The 13,038-nt window shown below is 40.0% G+C and overlaps 1 long non-coding RNA gene across 15 annotated transcripts in view; it reads right to left on the bottom strand.

Annotated features, from left to right (window-relative positions):
- Positions 1 to 2,196: 2,196 nt before the first annotated feature.
- The window catches only part of LOC110074148 (uncharacterized), a 39,181-nt gene continuing 28,339 nt past the window's right edge, over positions 2,197 to 13,038 (bottom strand). For 13 of the 15 annotated variants that reach the window (XR_013544100.1, XR_013544104.1, XR_013544095.1 and 10 more), the window contains 2 exons: positions 12,412 to 12,508; positions 2,197 to 8,599 (listed from right to left, as the gene is read on the bottom strand). This is a non-coding gene — a long non-coding RNA (uncharacterized LOC110074148). The remainder of the gene's footprint in view (positions 8,600 to 12,411; positions 12,509 to 13,038) is intronic. The other 2 variants (XR_013544105.1, XR_002299731.3) reach the window with 1 other exon arrangement.

Raw genomic sequence — 13,038 nt, 5'->3', positions numbered from 1 at the left:
GTCAGTAGCTCAACTTTTTCACACTTTCTTTCCCTCAGAACTGTAAGGGAAAAGCACCATGTAGTGATTTATGGCGTTGGAGTTTCTCAAGTTACTGTATAACTTCTTCCTCAGAGACCTCATTCTGTATAAAGGCCATGCTCCAGTTTCCTGTGCCAAATGCCCTTGGCACAGGAACTCCCGCGCTATTCTCAGTGGTGAGAATGAAGTAAGGTTTTCATTTAACCTCAAAGTTATGTCAACATCCTCACCATCTGACCCACTCAGAAGCTTTGTGATACTCTCTGGAGCAAACAGCATCCAAACTGAGCAAACTGCACAGTCAACCAAGTGTGAGATGGGGGCACCAGATCACGGCAAGGGCCATCCAGGCCTACAGAAGTGAGGTTTTCTATGCATGGGGAGTGCTGTCAGCATACAGTCTTCCAAGAGGAACATGGAGTTTGTTGTGTGCATTGCCTGAGTGGAAGAAACCCCCTGGTCTAGTATGATTAGAACAGTAGGTTTTTTAAGGTCTTTGTAAAAGTAGTTTTGTGATAAAATGATACTATCATCTGCTTTAGTAGGTCTGTGCGATTTATGACCCAAGAACAGTGGGGATGTATGTGTGGTGTATGTGTGATCACCATGTGATGTATGACCCTTTCCATAAAAGAGAATGTTGTGATGTTTAGATAAACACAAGTAGAGTTATTGTGATCTTTCAGCCCTGGTTGGACCATGATCTAGACTGCAAGTACAGGTTTGAAATTTCAAATATATATATATTCCAATGCACCCTCTTCCTCTCTCATCCCCACCACTCTTGTACTCTGAAGTAATAACATGTTACTGCAGCATGTGACTCTGCTTGTTATGGGGCAGAGCTCTTAATTTTGTTTTGTATTATCTTGCATTCTGGTGTTGCTTCAGCCACTTGCTTTTCATCTTTCTTCCTCTCTAGAATTACATACTGCAGTCCTGCACCAGCTCACATGAAGGTTTAACACTCATTGCACTTAGCATCAAGAACTTCCTGGTACATGTGAATGGTCCACCACAGAATAGTCACTTGTTTATACAGATAAATCATGTACTACTAGCAAGGGTCAGTGTGATGCACACGTGTAAAACAGCACCCACCTCCCCCACAGAAATCCCTCAAAGGATTGGTTTCCTCAAAAGATTTCTTGTCTTTACTGAGACTGACCAACATATGTACTCCACCCCATGCCTGGAAAGTTTCCCTTTGCTCCATTGTTGCAGGATGGGTCAACCACTGCATGGACTTCTATGTACCTTCAACGTCAGCTTCCAAACAATGGCAACAGATTGTTCATTGGACATAATATATTTAAGCTGAATAGAAGAAATAACATGGGGTAATCTTGAAACAGCTCCAAGTTTCAACCTGACCTACTGCATTACCCCTACCTTTCAGGGTTGTTATGAAACCGTGTCACTCGGAGATTGTTGAAGGAAGAGTGGGTTATGATGTAATGAAGTTAAATATCAATTTATCAGGGGAATTGTAGCCTGCTTTCTAATATGGAATGATGACTGAAAGTAGCTGCTACCAATTAGTAGGATGATATGAGGGCTACCTGGGAGTAGACCTTAATAGCCTATAGAGCATGTTTCAAAACATTATTTCCTTGTGCACCTATTGAGAAGATAATATCTTGGTATATGCATCAGTTGTGATGGGGATGGATACCGCTTGGAAAGTTTTGCTTTCTTTTTTAAATTTTGGCTAAGGGCCATGCTGGGTGAAGGACTGTGGAAGTGGTAGTTGTCAATCCAGCTGCTAGCCCCAAGCAGGGTAAACATGCAACTGAATCAATGGGATCCACATAAATCATGACTTGGTATTCAGCAACTGAGTCAGGAGTTAGGACTAGAATCCAAGTTTTATGTTATGTGCCATCAAATCATGTCTGACCTATGGTGACCCTAATAAGGGTGTTCAATGTTATGAAACATTTAAGGAGTGGTTTGGTCAGTGCCATACACATCCCTGTGACTTTCCACAGCCAAGTGGGGATTTGAACCCACGTCTCCTGAATCTTAGTCCCACACTTTATCCACTACACCTCACTAGCTCTCAGCAACTGGATTTACCCACCCATCCGCAATAATAACTTTTCCAAGTTCTGATATGTAACTAACTATAATAGCATAAATCAGTTGGAAAGATAAATATGCACAGGACTCTGCTTTTTCTTGAGTAAAATGCTTTATTGATAAGGATACTGAATCTTACTCTTCCCTGAACATAACATCTTTATGCATAGGGACAAAATTTTTATTATTTTTTTTAAAAATATACATCTTTCTTTGCATAAAATACTCACTGCCATTTGTATAGATAAAAACAATATTCAAGAATAATCTTTCCAAATAATATACACATGACTTCAATATGATCAACAATTTGAAGGGTACAATGACTGTTATTGTGATGTGGTGACAGACAGGGAATGATGGCCTATATATGGCAGAGAGAGAAAAAACAGAGGCCAAACATACCTCTGGGGGCCTTGGGGGCCAAGCCCATCTTCTCTCATTGGGGATGACACCACATTCTACAGCAGCCCAGGTCCCAGAATTCTCTAAGTGTGACAAAAAGAAATGTTAATAGGTGACTTTTAGATTGTGTGTTTATTTTCAGGTGAAACCATAGCAGTCTTTATTAATTGTCACTTTGATGTATATATAATAAGTTTTTGGCCATTTCTTATTAGAATGATTTGTTTAAAGGATACAAATCAAGGAGCAGCCTGATATCATTTTATGACATTATTTTTACAAGACTATTTCAGAGTGAATTAAAGACATGAAAACAACGTTCCACCCAGCTGACCAATTTAGAGAAGCTCCTACTGATACAGTGAAGAAGTTAGAGAATATCATTAAACATGGCCAGATGAGGCAGCAGGTAGCTGTATTTTTCCTTAATGAAAATTTAAAGACAGTACATGAAAATGATATTCCTCCAATCCGGTAGAACGCTAAGTTAAGGACATTCAATTACCACCAAGATCCAATTTATCTCTGAAGAAGTACTATTTGTTGATCAGAATTTATTGCCTGAAGTGAACTGTTAGGCTGGTGACTAGCAATATAATTACTTTTTGCAGCACACCATGGCAGCACTGTTTATATTTATTTAATAGACAAGACAATATGTTCAGTAGGTGGTTGTTTTTTCAGTTGTGCCATGAAGCACCAAGAGCAGATAATTTTAATAAAAGGACTGTATCTTATACTCATGTCTCACCTTGTGGAACAAGAAAAAAAAATCAACAGGAGTAGGTAAGAATTAAGCAGCAACCCAGAATCAGGACTATTTGAGGAGCAACAGCTGTCAGAAATTAATAGCCATAACTAGGGCATAAAAGAATTTTCTTCTCTTCAGAAAAGGCTCCTTGGTTATAATACATTTGCACAGCATTCAGCAGTGTTTCATATTTTGAAGAAAATCATGAACGGAGGGTCTTTCAGCACTTGATGAGATCAGGTGTTTCGGGGTGCTAAGGAGAAGGTAAGCACATAGCTGCAAAAAGAACATATGATTCCACCGCATCTCACTACTGTAAAAAAAAAAATGATATGGATTACAGAAAATGTATTTGCCTTTGGTGAAGTCTTACCCATTGTGCCCCAAAAGTCTATTTCTGTCCCATGAGAAAAGGATCTCAAGATAAAGAGAGAGGCGTATTTATTTTATTTATTTATTTATTTGGACTTATATACCGCCCCATAGCGCTACAAGCACTCTCCGGGCGGTTTACAATTTTTAATTATACAGGCTACACATTGCCCCCCCAGCAAGCTGGGTACTCATTTTACCAACCTCGGAAGGATGGAAGGCTGAGTCAACCTTGAGCCGGCTACCTGGGATTTGAACTCCAGGTCGTGAGCAGTTTTTAGCTGCAGTACAGCGTTTTAACCACTGCGCCACGAGGCTCAGTGTTCATTTGAAGACGCTCCATCTTCAGTACCTTCTCTCAACACATATTAAGCAATAAGGATGGGGGGGATCACAGGAGCTCTTGCCAGTTAAAGTGGGATGCTAATTATTTTCATAGGTTCAGTATGCTTTTCTCTGCGGGCTTCTCTATTGACTTCACCAAGGAGAGGCTCATTTTTTGTGCAGGGCATACCCTTCACAAACTGAATGAGAAAGCCCTTCTAAGCAAGAGAGATCAATTCATGCATCAGTGCTCCCAAAAGGCTTTTTACTGTGACAGAGAGACATCCAGATAGCCAGAGAGGTATCCAGATGAAATAATATAACAAGCTAGTTAAAACTGGTGATGGTCATTTTCAGTGGCCATGATAGAGTAAATAAAGAGAAGTCACAATCCAGCGCAAAGTGAAGAGTTTTTGTGCTTTTTTTATTTCAAATATTCAGTAGTCACAATTCAACACAGAGCTCAATATGTTTAACAAGATAAACCTACCCTTATCTTTGTGTTGGGTTATGGCCAATAGTTTAAGAATAAAGGAAGGCGCTCATTCTAGGTGGAACTGCTTTGGCTTTAAACGCACATTGCTGATCTTGGATTTAAGTGGTTGCACTGACACATTGCACTTTTAGAGTTTTATGTGTATTCCAGTTCAAAAAAAGATTCTAGACATGACCAAACACATAGAGTGAGGCCTGAAGCTTAATCAAACTTCTGGACAAGCCAGGAGATGAGACAACTGAAAGGATATGCGATACTCATTTGCAGGTATTCAAAGGACTGTTAAACAGGAGATGAAGTACAGTGGTGCCTCGCAAGATGATGTTAATTCATTCCACGAAAAACGCTATCTTGTGAAAACATCGTCTTGCGAAACGTGGTTTCCCATTGGAATGCACTGAAATTCATTTAATGTGTTCCAATGGAAAGATTGTCGTCTTGCGAAAATTGTCCATAGAAAACATCATCTTGTGAAACGTGGTTCCCCATTGGAATGCATTGAAATCTATTTAATGCGTTCCAATGGGGATAAATCATTGTCTTGCGAAAATAGTCCATATGAAACCATCATCTTGCAAAGCGCAACAGCGATTGCAAAAACTAATCATCTTGCAGATTAATTGTCCTGCGAGGCAATCGTCTTGCGAGGCACCACTGTAACTTGTATTCTGCTATTTCAGGAGGTGGGACCTAGAGCAAAGAATACAAATTATAGGGGGTGGGGAGACTGACCAGTTTCTTTTTTTTAATCCTTCTTAATAGTATGGGCTGTTTGGCAGTGAAACAGACTCTCTGAAAATTGTGAGCTTTCCTTTACCAAAAGTTTTTAAGCAGAAAATGCAGGCCTTCTGTCATCTCACTTGTGGATTTGCTACATCAACATGGATTTTGACTAGCTGACTCTGGAGATCTCTTCTAAATTTAAAATCCTGTGATTCAAAGTCAAGGTATAGCAAGCCATCTGATCAGAGCCAGGGCAAGAACAGTAGGCATGGTTCTCTTCCTCCTCTATGCATTCAGTGTACATGAAACTGTCATCTAAATAGGTCTTCTGTCCTTAGTTTTTTTAAAAAAAAAATCTAAAATAAACCCAGCCTAGTCTTTTCAAATTAAAAATATCTATATATCTTAAGATTTTTTAAAAAAAATAGCTGAGTAAGACAAACGTTATGCCCATGAATTGAACCTATGATCTTTATTTGCTGGAATCAATCAGGATTTTAGACTTTGAACTATTTCCTTTCAGGATATGAAGCATCATCACAATGCGTACTATTCATAAAAAATTATAGTCTTGTTCACTTGTATACGTATGCAATTTATTCCTTAACAGCTTTTTTTTTATTTCAAAGGAATCAGTAGCTAATGATATCTCAGACTTTTTTTAAAAAAATCCACTTATTCACAAGCCTGTCCCTGGGGAAACTGCAATGTGTTATCAGAATTTTTTTACCAAAGATCATTAGCACATATTACAACCCAATTGAAACGGTATATTTTTTTTGCAATTACTTTTAACTTTAGAGCTGTTTTTAAAAAAGACATTGAGTGATTTAATTTACTTAACCTGTCTACAAATTGCTCCAATGAGCAATCGTCTCTGATTGCATTTACCAAAAATTGCAGATAACTATTACTAAGAGAGATTTTGTTTCTTGATAATTCCAGATCATACTAAAGCAGTGAAGATCTTAGCAAAGATTAATGTTTACCTCATTATTTAGAAAACTGCACTAAAAAAAAAAGGAGGGCCTTTACTACTTGGTTTGCACCTTGGTATCTTAAAGAGTATAATACTCGTCTTTCTTTTAATAGATAGTTAAATGCAGCAACAGTAATCAGATTAGTATTTACTTTGAGAATATTGCTGTATATATTTCTTTCAAAACCTCTGCAGGTTTGGTAGGATAAAGAACTGATATTTCACATGAGAAAGTGTTCTTTTTTATATATATTAAATATCTAAACAAATTTCATTGTCATGGGTTAAACTTTCCAGCTTTAAGGAAAAAACCCATATAGGTTCTTCTGATTAAGAAACACAGTAGATCTCTAGTGAAAGCCCTCCAGAGAATCCAGTGGTTTGTTCCAACACACTGGTCTCCAGCTGGTTTGTCAGTCCCATCCTAGTGAGACCCAACATAAGCAATGTCATGTTGGGTAGTGGTCAAGTTCCATTAATTTTGCTGTTGCTATATACACAAATTTGAATGTGTCCAATCTTCCACTGCAAATGCATGTTGCAAGAGAAGCTTGCTATGACTCAGAATATAGAAAAGTAGACAGCTTTAACTCCCAGTGGCCACAGCAGCAGGAAAATCAATAGCTCACAAAGGAACTTTTTCAAATCATAGCCTCAATAGAGCTTTCATTTCTGAAACCCCTTAGTTAACAGAAGTTGTCTTTCTGAGACCCTGTCCCCTTAGCCATGCTTCCCATAAAGAAATCCATAAATAGACTCTTGAGCGGCTATCCTGGTTGGCAGATTCTGTGAACGGTAGTTGAAAAATATCTTTTCCAAGTGCTCATCCTGACTTTCCTCTAGCTATTAATATCTAGTTTTTCTCCCTCCCCAAATCATATTCATTTGAAAGTCTGTTGCATGAAATAATAAAATTCACTGGAGCTACAATTATAATTGACATTCTGACCTTGCATTTCTCTTTTGCGCGCGCACACACACACAAACAAACACACACACACACACACACACACACACACACACCAACTGTTTATGTCATCATAATCCTATCTTCCATGTGCACTGAGTTGTGATTAATACTCTTTCATAAATCAAGCATAAGGAAGGGGAACAGTAGCAGAAATAATCCTGGATTCTAATAAGGCTACACAGTTGGGGTAGGAGAAAGTATGTTGCAATTTAGGATGGTAATTTATTATTTTGGTAAGCAGCGGCACACATGGGCCTTGTGATTCAATTCCACTGAGCCAAGTTCAACCAATTAGACTCCACAAACAACATAATGTATTACAAAGCCAATAACTGACAGCTGTCAAGGTTCTCACTTTCAAGATTTATTTTGCAACCTTGTTATGCACCACTTGTGCCCATCTTAATTAAGAATGTTAAAATGCATATATTGATACATGTCGTGTTCTTGGCATTGCTTGAATTCTCCTTTGAATATACAAAGCAGCAATGTTCTCTTGAACTTTTCACAGACGGATGGCGATATGGCACCCTTTTCTATAACCTTGTCTTGTCTTGAGCAAAGTCACCATCACACAGGATTGAGTGGGGTGGGGATCTCAAATGTAAGTATTTCATGTACTTGATTCCCCCAATGTCACAGGGCACTTATCCCTGCTAGACTGTAGACTTAAAAGTCGGGGGGGAGGGGAAATCTGCAGAAAAAACTGTGGTGCAAAATCATGGCATACAATCATGGAAATGCTCCCTACCCTTCTAATTCGATGCAATACCACTAATCTGGCAAAGAAGTTCCCATCAGATAGGCTACCAATGTTATTTTAATGAGTATCTAATTGGCATTATGCACAGCTGGGAATTAGTGCAGGCTTAGCTTTCATGTTTAAAGGGAGCAAGTGTGAAATATATTGTTTCAATGTACACCCTACAAAAGTATAGACATGTGCAAGCTTGGAAATTTTTCTGTCACAGATGGGGTCAGCAGCCAAAATCAAGTCTGTTTCACTTGCTCTTTTGCCTGCCCTCTTTCTTGATTCTGTCCACTCCTGTAAGATAAAAAAAACCCTGCTCCCCACGAGATCTCTCGCTTCTCTTCTATTGATTTTTGTTACTGTATTGCTGTATTCCAGTCACAGATATGCACAACAGTGTCTCCTCTAAAGCAGTAATGATACCATATTAAATTTATAAGTTAACACAAAAGCCCATTTCATCTGGCAGACTAAAGCTGGCAATCTTAGGCATACTTAACAGGGAATATCATGTGTCATCAAGTCAGTTCTGACTTATGGCAACCCTTTTTAGGGTTTTCTAGGTACAGTAGACAGTACAGCACTCAGAAGTGGTTTACCATTCCCTTCTTCTGGGGGGTGGGGCGTCCTGAGACTGTGCAGGTTGTCCAAGGCTAAACAAGCTGGTTCTTCTCTCTGGAGACACAGTCAGGAATTGAACTCCAAGCCTCTGGGTCTCTAAAACACTGTGACAAAAATGTATATAAATCATGTGGTTTATATTTTTGCAAAACAGTATGCTCAACATTATGTAATGAAGCTGCAGGTAATCAATAAGTCTTTGCACTAGTGTTTATCCCACCTGGGCAGTGAACATTTACACAGACAGACAGACAGAAACCTTTATTGGCATACTGTACAAAATTAAAACATACTAAGATGCAAATAAAATATTCAGAAGGTAACATGTGGCAGGGAATAGCCAAATAACATTGTTAGGGCTCGACATTCAGCGACAGCATGAGGCATCACCTCTGCATGATGGAGGGTATGTATCTGGCTGTTGTCAGGGTAAGTTCCTTAATAGTGCCACCTAGGAGGTGTCGAATTTTTCTCAGGTCATCCCACCCAGAATGGAGGGAAAGGAAAGTGCTCAGATAAGAGAGGCAGATATCCTTATACAAAATACAGTAAAACAACATATGATGCAATGATTCAACCACTCCCTGACCACAAAGGCAGACTCTCAGTTCTGTGGGTAAACCCGTATAAGGGTGAATGCCCATCGGTCTTGGGGATGATCTAAAAGACAGAGGTAATTCGGTCTTCTGCCATGGGAGAGGGGCAAGTGAAAATATAGCAGGGAGCAGACCTTTTGTGCAGCGCATTGCAGAGTTTGCCCCAATATCCAGAACTCTATTTCTGATTGTACGGAATACCTGGGATCGGGGTATTGAACCCAGCAGATCTGGTGACAACCCCAGGGTAGTGACAACATTTACACAGTCTGCCCCTTCCCCCAATACATTTGCCAGTTATTATGTGAATAAAATTATTCACATGTCATACAAGATTTTTTATGCAACTCTCCAAAACAGATTTGGGATGTTACTAACCAAAAATGCAAGTGCATTATTAAATTGCTCAAGCTAGAATACAAATCTAGTAGCAGATTAAAATTATGAATAGGAAGGGGGAGAGGTAAGAGTTAGGTAGGAGTTCAGAACCCTTGGCTAAAATTCAGGATTGGCCAATTATTTCCTCTCAGTTCTACATTCCAAAAATACTCAAGCCAGAGCCAAGAATGATGCAGCTTTGTGACAAGGAGGAGACGACTCATCACACAAGTGTGCCTATGAAAGGCCTTCTGGCTTCCGGCATCTAGCTTCATGCAAACATTTCTTGGATGTACTTAAGACAGATAGTTGGAATCAGCCCTATGTTTCCCAGAAGGCACAGCTCTTCTAAAAATGAGGCATACATATTAGAGTGCAATTTAAGAATAAATTACCCAGTTCCAGTCAAATTGGAATTATATTCTCCATACTCTCAAGATTTTAAATATTGTTTAAAAGAAAGTCAAATGCAATCTATATTGGGACAGCTCATAATGAATTCCAGCACAAGCAATCTTACTTTTTTCTAATTCTTCTATTTCTATGGCTCATATACCATATTCATACATTGTACCTAAGCATGTAGCAAGTTAGTATTTACTGTGTGCACAGGTACCTGAGTTTCACTTACTAGGCTGCTGAAAACATACTCACAAATAGTTTGCAGTAGCAGCATGTTGATTATTTTGCACTATAACTCCCAGAATTGCCCAGCCAGTATGGCTATCCAGGAGATTGTAGGAGCCATACCAAAAAAAAAAGCATTGCCAAGCTTTGCTGCAATATGAGTGGTTGAGCAACTATGTTTCTTCTTCACTTGTAATTCCAGACATGAGGCCTTATTGGGCTGCATTACAAAATGGAAGAACAGCTAGAGCAGGGGTCCCCAACCCCCGGTCCACGACCCGGCAGTGGTCCACAGCCTAGGCAGGATCACGCTGCAGACACAAATCTCCTCCCCCCTGTGAACGCCTTCCGACAAGCGTGCTCTGCCCCAGGCGTGCATGCGCGCAGCCTCCCACGAGTGCCACCGCACGCATGCATGCGAGTGCACTCCACCCTCTGTGAGCATGCCATGTGCATGCACATGAACGGCCCCCTGCGGGTGCACACACCCCCCACGAGCATGCCATGCCCCACGCGTGAGCGTGTCACATAACTCCAACCAGTCTGCGATTGGGAAAAGGTTGGGGACCACTGAGCTAGAGGACACTGGATGTCTGTTTAACTTTTTCTCTTCCTGTCATGTGTGCACTCAAAACTTCCCCCAGCATTTTCTACCTGTGGAAGAAGAAGAAGAAAAAGGGAGGCAGGACAGGCTTGTATCCTTGCAAAAAAAGCAGTTTGTTTGGGGAAGATTACTTTGACTGAAGAAGAAATAATTGAGCAGTCTGTCCGCCCACCTTACCTCCATTTAGACTTGTACTCTGCTGAGGCTTGAATAAACATAGAGGAAAGACATAGGGAATTCCTTGTGTTGTGTAGTTAGGCCCTCAGTTGGAACTAACTGGCACAGAAACCAAGAAAGCTGATTTCTAAGCCCATGAAGTTAGGATTTGTTGTTTAGTCATTAAGTCATGTCCAACTCTTTGTGACGCCATGGACCAGAGCACACCAGGCCCTCCTGTCTTCCACTGCCTCCCAGAGTTGAGTCAAATTCATGTTGGTAGTTTCAGTGACCCTGTCCAGCCATCTCGTCCTCTGTCGTCTCCTTCTCCTCTTGCCTTCACACTTTCCCAACATCAGGGGCTTTTCCAGGGAGTCTTCTCTTCTCATGAGATGGCCAAAGTACTGAAGCCTCAGCTTCAGGATCTGCCCTTCCAGTGAGCACTCAGGGTTGATTTCCTTCAAAATGGATAGGTTTGTTCTCTTTGCAGTCCAGGGGGTAGTTAGGATAAGGGTATTAATTGTTTCAAAGTCAATTGGACTAAAGATAGGTTCTCATTTTCTTTTTGAATTTAGGCATATAGAAAAGAATCCCAGATATGCCACCATTCCAGAAAGTATAATGGCACACATTTGCTTCAACTTAGGATTTTTAAAAGAGTCAAATAAGAGATTCAAAGCTTACGTTCAGACCTACAGTACTATCTTACTATCTGACTGGGAAAACACAAAACAGCTAATATCAGATACCACTTTTTCAATATGTATGAAAGGTCCCATGTTAGAATGGAATATAAAGCCAGTTTTATGTTAACCAGGCATATGAAAGGTAAAGGTAATGATTCCCCTTGACAGTTAAGGTCAGTCATGTCCAGCTCTAGGGGCCAATGCTCTTCCCTGTTTGTAAGCCAAAGAGCTGTCATTTGTCCATTGACATTTTCTGTGGTTACGTAGCCGGCATGACTAGATACAGAATGCTGTTACCTTCCCACCAAGGTGGTACCTATTCATCTACTCACATTTGCATGCTTTGAACTTCAAGGTTGGCAGGAGCTGGGACAAGCAATGGGAGCTCACCTTGCCACATGGATTCGAACTGCCAACCTTTCCATCAACAGCCAAGTAGGCTCAGCGGTTTAAGCCACAGTGCCACCCCTGTCCCAACCAGGCCTATAAAGTTGACTTTATATCAGCTGGATTTATTTTTACACAATGTCTTGAAAGGAGTAAGTCCAAATTCTCTGACTCACAAAACACATGTATGAAATACAGAAACAATGTTACACTCAGATAATGTTGTGAATTCACCACATAGGTTTTCTCTGGAATCTACTGGCTTTTCATCGAGGCCTTTCAGTCCCATCCCTTTAGTACAATGAATAATACGTTACTTCATTCATTCATTCATTCATTCATTCATTCATTCATTCATTCATTCATTCATTCATTCATTGTATTTATATCCCACCCATCTGGTCAATTGACCAGGTCAATTTTCTGCTATCATTCAAAGGGAAAGGAAAGGAAAGGTTTTAAAGAGTGGTTAAGGTGCTCACACAAAATGGCTTCCATCCAGAAAGCTGACGTTGCATAATTTAGGAACACAGGAGTTTTAATTCCCAAGAACGACAAGACCAAAAAACTGGACAGGGCCTGCAAGAAACAGATAATTGAGAGCCTTGATTAGAAGGGCAAATTTGTAATCAAAGACCCCCTGAAAAAAATCAATTTGTTAGTCATGTCTCATGCTAAAATGAACATGGCTTCCATGGTGAGGTTTTATTACACATCTTATCATGCAAAGCCTTTCTCTCTATATGTTGCTTCAACAATTTAGATGCGAGAACATGAATATCTGAAAGGTGAAAGTATGATTCTGTAGTGTTGTGTGCTGTGCTTCTGCTCTGGAGGCAGCAGCTAGCTGAGAGAGAGGCATTCAGATGCAATCAAAGAGGATCTCCGCTTCATTCAGCTCTCACATGACAGCTTGGATCATTTCGGATCTCTTCCAGCAGAGACAAAACAGCATCAAAAGCAGGAAAGCTTTTTTTTCCCACCCTCTTACTTCCAAAGATGAAAACACAACATCATTAGTCAAATTTACTCTGAACTTCTGCCTCCTCGTGTTGATTTGCACTCAGGTTGAGTAAACATATCTTTCCATCATGGTAAATAATGTAAAA

Source organism: Pogona vitticeps, chromosome 3, assembly GCF_051106095.1.
Source record: "Pogona vitticeps strain Pit_001003342236 chromosome 3, PviZW2.1, whole genome shotgun sequence".
In the NCBI taxonomy this organism is placed as follows: domain Eukaryota; kingdom Metazoa; phylum Chordata; class Lepidosauria; order Squamata; family Agamidae; genus Pogona; species Pogona vitticeps.
This window is presented reverse-complemented; position numbering and strand designations above follow the sequence as displayed.